General features: G+C 35.9%; 1 long non-coding RNA gene across 1 annotated transcript; it reads right to left on the bottom strand.

Annotated features, from left to right (window-relative positions):
- Positions 1–1,019: 1,019 nt before the first annotated feature.
- Positions 1,020–7,103, bottom strand: LOC149197496 (uncharacterized). Its single transcript, XR_016254206.1, has 2 exons — positions 6,861–7,103; positions 1,020–1,166 (listed from the first exon to the last, which is right to left on the bottom strand). It is a non-coding gene; the product is annotated as an uncharacterized LOC149197496 (long non-coding RNA).
- Between the last annotated feature and the right edge of the window lie 1,100 nt (positions 7,104–8,203).

The following is an 8,203-nucleotide window of genomic DNA, read 5'->3' as shown; positions in this document are numbered from 1 at the left end:
GGTTGGTTTTGTCAATTCCTTTTGTCACTCTTAGCAATAAGAGATATGCATGCAATTGTATGCCAAATGATACCCCCCAATTAAAGATGCCAAAGAGTTCAATGTCATAACATACTCTCAGATTATTATTGTTTAGTTGCTCTGAGGAAGAGGATATGATTCTACTTTGTTTATACCTTTCTGTTTTCTTTTTGGTTTGTCTTTTTAAGCTACCATGTAATTTTTCTTCTATAAAATAAGACATTTTGAAAAAAACACACACACACATATATACATATCACTGGACCAAACCCCCCATGCACCCAATCTTTCAAGTTGGATGAGTTAAGTTTTCATATGTATCCTCAAGACACTCAACAGATAGGACTCGAGACTGAGTTTTTCGTCGATTCCCATTCCACATAGAACTCCAACGGATCTCGAAAGAATTTGAATGAATTATAAGACTTTAAGCCAGGTTGCTAGCTTGAAAGTGGTTCTATTTCCCTCCTCCCTTCTACCATATCTTGAGCAAAAACGATCTCTCCAACTTATTGAGTCAGTGAGCCCCATTCAGTTCGCTTTCACTCAGTCCGCTCTCTACCATTCCCCCGTTCTCACCATATTCTGCATTCGCCCCATTCTGTTAGCTTTCTGTCTGTATGATGGATGCCCGCTTTCTGGTCTGTATTCTGTTCACCATTGTAAGGAAGTTAGGAACTTCACCATACGCAGTCAGTTAGTAGCCTACCCTTCAGCCCTGTACGCAGCCCTGTACGGAGGGATGAGATATTTTGATATATATATATATATATATATATAGTTCCATGAGAAATATCTTTATATTCAATATAAGTACTATGCATGTTTCGATTGTAGAGAGACTTCTTCGACAACAAGGCTCGAATCCATTACAATAAATACTCATTATGAGTTCAACATCTCACATGCAGAAATTGAGCCTGGGTAGGGAGGATAAAAACATTTCATATAATATGTGTTTTTCAATTAAAAAAAGGTGTCAAGTTCAAAAAATCCCACAGAGCAAAGAGAAATATTACAGCATATAATATATCTCACCTTCCTGGAAATTGTTTCCATGCATTATAAACATGTAAGGAGATATTTTTCTTGTAGGTACAATGAACACTGACAGGGTAATTAACTGCTACTCTACAAGCGGCTACCTGCAAAGACATAGCAGCTTAGTGATCCACTTGAACTGAGGAAGGAAAGAAAGAAAACTGTAATATAAAGAAGCATCCACATAGAAAAATAATAGTTGGGACTTGTAGGCTCTGTGTAACCTATAGTGTTATAACCTGCATTAAACTATTAACATAAAAATGAAACAGCAAAAAGCATTTTGAGTATTCTGGAAGACAACCTTTCCACTAAAAATGAATGAATATTTTGTCAAGGCATTACTTTATCTAAGGGCAATAAGTCTGATTTATCTAAGAGTATGATTAACGTAACGCAGAGAGAAATTAATGCATACATAATAAATGACATTTATGTCAATGTTATATCAATGAGATTAGGTGAGCTGTTCCTAACAAGAATAATAGAACCTGCTTGATATTCATACAACACGTTTGTATGTTCTAACAACAATGGTATATATATATATATATATACCATACATCCATAGTGTAGGAGGATACAAGCAATATTAAAGCAAGTCCCATCACCAACTCCGGCCTCTGGAGTTTTGGTGTTTGGAATCGATTTGCAAGTAATCCCACCCGTGTTAGCATGGTATTAGAGCAAACTGAGTGTAGCATTGAGTATTCAGAAAAAAAATCCATCGAGTCAAAGTTTGGCACCAAAAAATGGAGAAAGACTTATGCAAAGAGAAAAGGGAATTCAATTCATTAGTAAATAACATAGATAAAATAAATATCTATGTTAATGTCCAACAAATGACCACAAAAATAGGTCAATGGGACTGCTTAGTACAATGATATCAAAACTAAGCAGGAGTACTAAAGAGTTTCCTGTATAAAGAATAAGACAAAGTAGAAACATGAAGTTTATATGTGAAAGCATGAGAAAACCCTTGGATCCAAGTGCAAGCTGCCACAGCGAGAGGGAGACATGCAAAGGGAAAGGATCTAGGGACTAGGTCATGATACGCTAGGTCTACTTACCAAATGGAATTTTTTAACGAAGTCAAAGTCAAATTAAAAAGGCAAGTTAACCCTTTACTTAAAGATACTTGAGGGAAAGAATGCAGCCAGCATATTGGGAAGAAAGGCAGCACAATCACAGAAGTGGGTATTAAACAAAAGGGTGACTTAACTTAAAGACATGCAGACTGACCCCAATTCCAAGGCATTAAAACAAGAGCAATCAGGTGCTCATTGACTGGTGAATGGCAGCAAAATCAAGAAAGATGACCCACGAAATCTTCATACAAGCAACATATCCTTGGTCCTCAGTGAATCTATAGTCTCGTTGTACTGGAACAGAAAGCTTTGCTGGGTCATAACACCTATGGATCTTCTGGAGACATTCAATTGACAGTGGGCAATCAACAAGAGGAGTCAACTGGGAGGACCACTAAGTGGTCAGCTAAGGGGTCAACTATAAATTGATTAAACATTCTACTCAGGAAGTTAAAACAAAACAGTCAAATAGTACACAGAACAAAGCAGAAATTAAGGGAGCCATTATGTGCCCTCACCAATCTATGTGGATCTCATCTTCCTCGCGTCAAGGGAGTTGGTTACAATTTGTTTCTATATAAAATGGCCCTATGGATCAATTTAAGTGTACAATGAATCATGTGATGTGTATGAAAATCATTTGGTTTCTTACATTTCTATGCATGTTGAGCTATGCTCAATTGTGCTCAAGCGTTGAACACTATCTTTAGACACCACCTCTATCTTGGAATACTAGCTCTATGATCTAACTAATCCATTGATTCCCTAACAAGTGGCAGCATAGAACACTGCAAAGTAGTCGGTAACTATATAGGACAAGGTTCAAGTCCCAATTATGAAGACATCTGATTAGCAAAGGCTGGTGGTTGTATACAAAAAGACCCTAGCGGACTTGATTTGTAATTGGCAGATGATAGTTCAAACTCCCAATGGATGAACTTGCTACAATTGTGTGCATGCAACATATAAAAAGATAGTTTGAATCCACAAAATCGAAAATAAACAACAATCAATTTGACTTAGAAGCATTGGCAATTTAAGTACATAATAATAAGTTTTTAAGGATAAGAAGTACAATAATCTGAAATTTTTTTTGAAGTAATCTAAACTAAATCCCTTATTCCTCTATTTTTTCAAACCCTCCACACACCAAAAATTATATTATCAAATCCTTTTCAAACTTATATACTTAAAACCCTCTGCATTTGGAGTTATAAGCAAATCATTTGGAGTAACTATTTACTAATGCCAAAATCCCACAAACTCAATGGGAAAATTTGCCTGGCCTGGAAGCTAAAAATGGAGCAAATTTGTCCTACAATGATCTCTAGATAATATTCATTGGGGCAATTCCAAAATCAAACCCCATGCCTAATGACTATAAGCATAACATTCTGCTTCTTAATTTTGCTCCTGAGGATGACATTCTTCCTCATATTCGAGGCCTTATCAATGCCATTGATGTTAAGGAAAAGTTAAAAAAAAAATTGTATGAAACTGCAAATGAACTCTGAATTTTGTTGTTGCAAAACAGATTAACAAGTTTGAAGATGGTAGCATTAGGTTCAATTAAAAATCGTGTTCAGAAATTGCAGGACTTGAAGAATCAATTATTAGCAATACATAAATAAATTAAAGATAAGGAATTTATAAACATTATGTTTAAGAATTTACCAATAGATTATTAGAATTTTGTAACTCCATTCTTTCCGTGTATCTTCTCGAAATGAAATTCCCACATCTAAAGAAATTGTAGGATTATTGATCCAGGAAGAACAAAGGTTGAAGAAAAATGAATTTTGAGAACAAGGCAAAACCTTTTACAGGAAGACCTTAAAGAAAACCGTGACAAAGTTGATAGTAGAGAAAAATACAATTGGCAACAAATTCAGAGAAAATCCCCCAAATCAAACAGGTATCTTTTTGAGATTTCATATTCGAACATTGCAATTATTGTATAATAAATCACAAAGAGGATGATTGTAGTCTTAACAAAAAACATGAGGTTGACTGGAATAAAGGTCAAAGAAACAATAGAGGAAGAAGTAGATGATGAAGGCATCAAAGCCATTTTGTGAGAAGCGGTACAGCTCCTGAATAAACCGAACCTGCCACTAATTGTCTTTTAATGGCATCTCGCACTAACACCTTTGCTTCTGAATGTGTCTGGTACATTGACTCATGAGCTACCAAACATGTGATTGATAATCAAGAGGTTCTTTTTCAAAACTTGCTAATTGTGATAAGGTGGTCATTGTTCTAGGTGAGGATAGTGTCCACAAGGTACGAGGAAGAAGTACATGTAAGGGTTTCCAAAGATGATATCAAACATAAATAATGTCCTTTATGTTACTAGTCTAAAGGTAAACTTCGAACTAAAAAATTTTGTTGTTTTTTTTATGAGAAATGATTCTTGATTAAAGATCAGAATAACAAAATCATTGCCAAAGAAGTGGAGACTGATGAAACGTACAGGAAATGATGGGATCCCAAATCTACGAGAATATTTTTTGGCATGTTCTAATTCAGCAATCAGCTTTGGCATCAAAAATATGGTCCTCTAAACTATTTCTATTTTAAGTTGCTTCACAAAAATAAATTGGTGAATGAATTGCCTCAAAATGAAGAGGAGAAAGGAGTTTGTGAGGCATACTTGGAAACGAAACAAAATCATCTCAAATTTGATCATAGTAAGAGACGCACCACACAAGTGACAATGTTTCTATATGTTTTCTATTGGACCAGGAACACTTGTGCATTTAAACTTATGAACTAGGGTTTCTAATGTACTTGTGAGATGTTATGTGTTGTATGTGCAAGCCACAAATTCTTAACTTGCATTAGTTCGTCTGATATGCTTCCACAAAAAGGAAATCACATCACCACACTTCATAAATCCAATCCTACTTCAATCACTCTTGGCAATGATCATGTCTTTTAAACACCAATCATGATAATGGGAACCCTGTTATCACCAAGAAATCACCTCACATGATTTAGGCACTTCCTATTTACATAAGTCATAGCTCTCGTGGTTGGTAAACATTGATAAAAACTAGTCAATGAATTGAAATACTATTGTAGAAAGGAAACACACAAAATCATTGCATATATTGAGTTCACGTCATCAATATCACCCTCTAAGCATTAAAACAAGATACAAAAAGCTTAACATGTCAAATCGAGATTTTGCTTGAGTGAAGGGTACATTTTTACTGGGGTCATGACACAGGAGATCAACAATCAATGCTACCAACATTGAAGTATATAGAGGTTTGGTGCTCTTGATTAAATACTAGTTTCAAACCCTCATACATGACAAAATCCAATGAAAATGTTGCAATCCCCCCAATCCTGATATTTTGAAAATTGTTAAGTCTGCTGGATTTTGAGTGGGATCTAAAATTCTACTTTCTCCATATGAAATCCAATGAGGTTGGAACCACTCTCAAACATTCTTGCACAATTAATGCTTGCACAATTAATGGTAATGTTAAAAGTTTTAGTAAAAGGATGAATAAAAGATAAAGAGGAATGTGGATCAATAGTGACCTTCTTCTTATCTTTCATACATCCTTATACTTTGATATTCAACAATTTAACATTACCATTAATTACATGGCATTAGTGAGGCCCTACCGTTGAATATTAGTTTGCAACACTCATAAATTTTATTTTATTATTATTATTTTTCTTTTTTTTTTTAATTTGCATTTCGAGTATCCTCAGTCACATGGTATGGAATCAGCCGATTCCATACTGAACCGGACGGTTTGGTACCAAACCGCCTAGTTCTGTGCTGAACCTTTTCCAATTCTGTGCCACCAGTCAGACCGGTAAAAGTCTCAGAACAGTCAAACCGGCTGGTTCAACCAGTTCCGGTCCCGTCTGATAACACTAAATTGACAACCAGAAAACAAAATGACCAAGCAAAACTCATAAAAATAGACCAAGATTATAGGATCTCGAGACACGAACCAGATAGGCTACTATATGCCCTGCTGTGGTCTGAGTAGATACTAGAAAAACGTATACATAAATATTAAAATTCATAAGGGCTGTCCACTTGTATGTTTGGATACCCTTGGAATACAGTAATATAGAATTCTACAATGCAGCTGGTCTGATTCAAACAGACTGATGTAAATGATATAAAAAGCATGCAAACAGGGTTAAATTTGGAAACCCTTGGAATAGAATAATACAGTGGATTCTATAAGACAGTTGGTTTTATTCAAACGGATTGATGCAAACGATATAAAAAGCATGCACACCGGGATAAAATACTAGTGTATATAATTTTATAATAAGGTTTTTCTTCTTCAGAACAAAATAAACAATCTACTTCTGCAACAGCGCGCAGTCTACAACATATATATTCTCCAATTGATAATAGCGCTTAGCGCTTTTCAACAGTTATTGACAACCAGAAAACTTAATGAACAAAGAAAACTGATAAAAAGAATCCAAGATTATAGGACCTCCAGACACAAAGGGAATAGGCTACCATGTAACCTGCCGCACCTTCTGGTCTGAGTGGATACTAAAAAAAAATGAAGACATATATATTAAGATCCATAAAGGCTGTTACCATGCATGGTTGGAGACTCTGGGAATACAATGAATTCTACAATGCAGTTGGTTCGATTCAAACAGGCTGATGCAGATGATATAAAAAGCACGCAAATCAAATTGACCTGTCAAATTGACCTGTGAAATACGTAGAGGTTTCGGAGAACAGGGCCCGTAAGCAGCCAGTATTGGAAGCGGAGCTATTGCCGTTGCCATATCCATTTGTGATTTGGCCATGATAGCTACCACATGTTATCCTTTCACCACCACCTCGCATAACATGGACACTTCGAGTTTGTGGGGTTTTGCATCTATGAAGATATTGAAATTCAGGAATTAAAATTCAGACCATTACAAGGTTCATGTTTGCGGATGTACGTAATTCAAATATTTGATATGAGCTTTTTAATGTTAAAATCAAAAGGAGCTAATTTAATTTTTATACTTAACCGTGTAAATCTATTTTAATTACAGATTTATGATTTTAGAGGGAGTAAATTTCTTAAATGGTAAATAATGTATATTTGTATTTGTATAAATTATATTTTTGAATGTTATAGAGAGTGCTTAATTAAGAACCAACACATCAACTTTAGTGTGAAAGAGGATGGTGGAAAAGGCCTAATGAAGCTTGGGAAGAACGAGTGTGTACATTTTGCACGTCTCGGGCAGTGAAATTGGAAAAACATTTCATTTTGGAATGTGATGCTTTCAAAGACATCAGAGAAAGTTATGGGAATATGTTAGCATCATTTCTTGGCATTGTCTTTTCAGGGAGGGGATTGTTGGAAGGTTGGGTCAGCTCATCATCAATTTGAATAAGAAAATGATTGAATTGCAAAAGGCAAAAAGCAGGAACCGATGGTCCCATATACTATTTTTAGTCTCGTGGACGTTAAAATATCATTTCATAACATGTGCATTGAACTATGTTACGTGCGCGCTCTGCCCCTACCTTGTCGATCTCAATCTCTGAGCGCGACCTTTTCCTTCGGCTCCCGGGGCTTGCATCCCTTGACTGGTTCACGATGGATCATGCGGAGCCTCCTCCTGAGGATGCATCGATCCCAGTCTCATTTGCCGGATCTTCATCTCAGCTGGGAGAAAATGTGGAAGCCTTTGCCTCTCTGCTCTCCTCCTTAGGGCCACCTCGTCCTAGACCGTCCATATCAAAGTTTTTTTTTCCAAAGAAAAAATCGAACTTTTTATTAACCAAAATAAAAAGTTACGATATATGCGTTAAGCATTCTTTTTTTAGCTATATGATTTTCAAATCATAGAGCTCACAGGATGAAAGATATACTGTCATCTGTCAAAAGCCTGAAGATAAGACACTAATCTGATGTACAGGCCTCCTCTTTAAGAGGAAAACAGCCCCTTTGATCAATTCATATCAGGAAAAACAAGTATGTCCATAGGTTCAGAAACCAGAAACAGTTTTTGTGTCATCTCGGGCCTCCTCAGAGAGGAAAACAGCCCAA

Source organism: Pinus tabuliformis, chromosome 2_2, assembly GCF_031772625.1.
Source record: "Pinus tabuliformis cultivar Carrire ecotype Pingquan chromosome 2_2, CPIR1, whole genome shotgun sequence".
Taxonomy (NCBI): Eukaryota; Viridiplantae; Streptophyta; class Pinopsida; order Pinales; family Pinaceae; genus Pinus; species Pinus tabuliformis.
The sequence above is the reverse complement of the archived record's forward strand: the minus strand, read 5'-3'. Positions and strand labels throughout refer to the sequence as shown.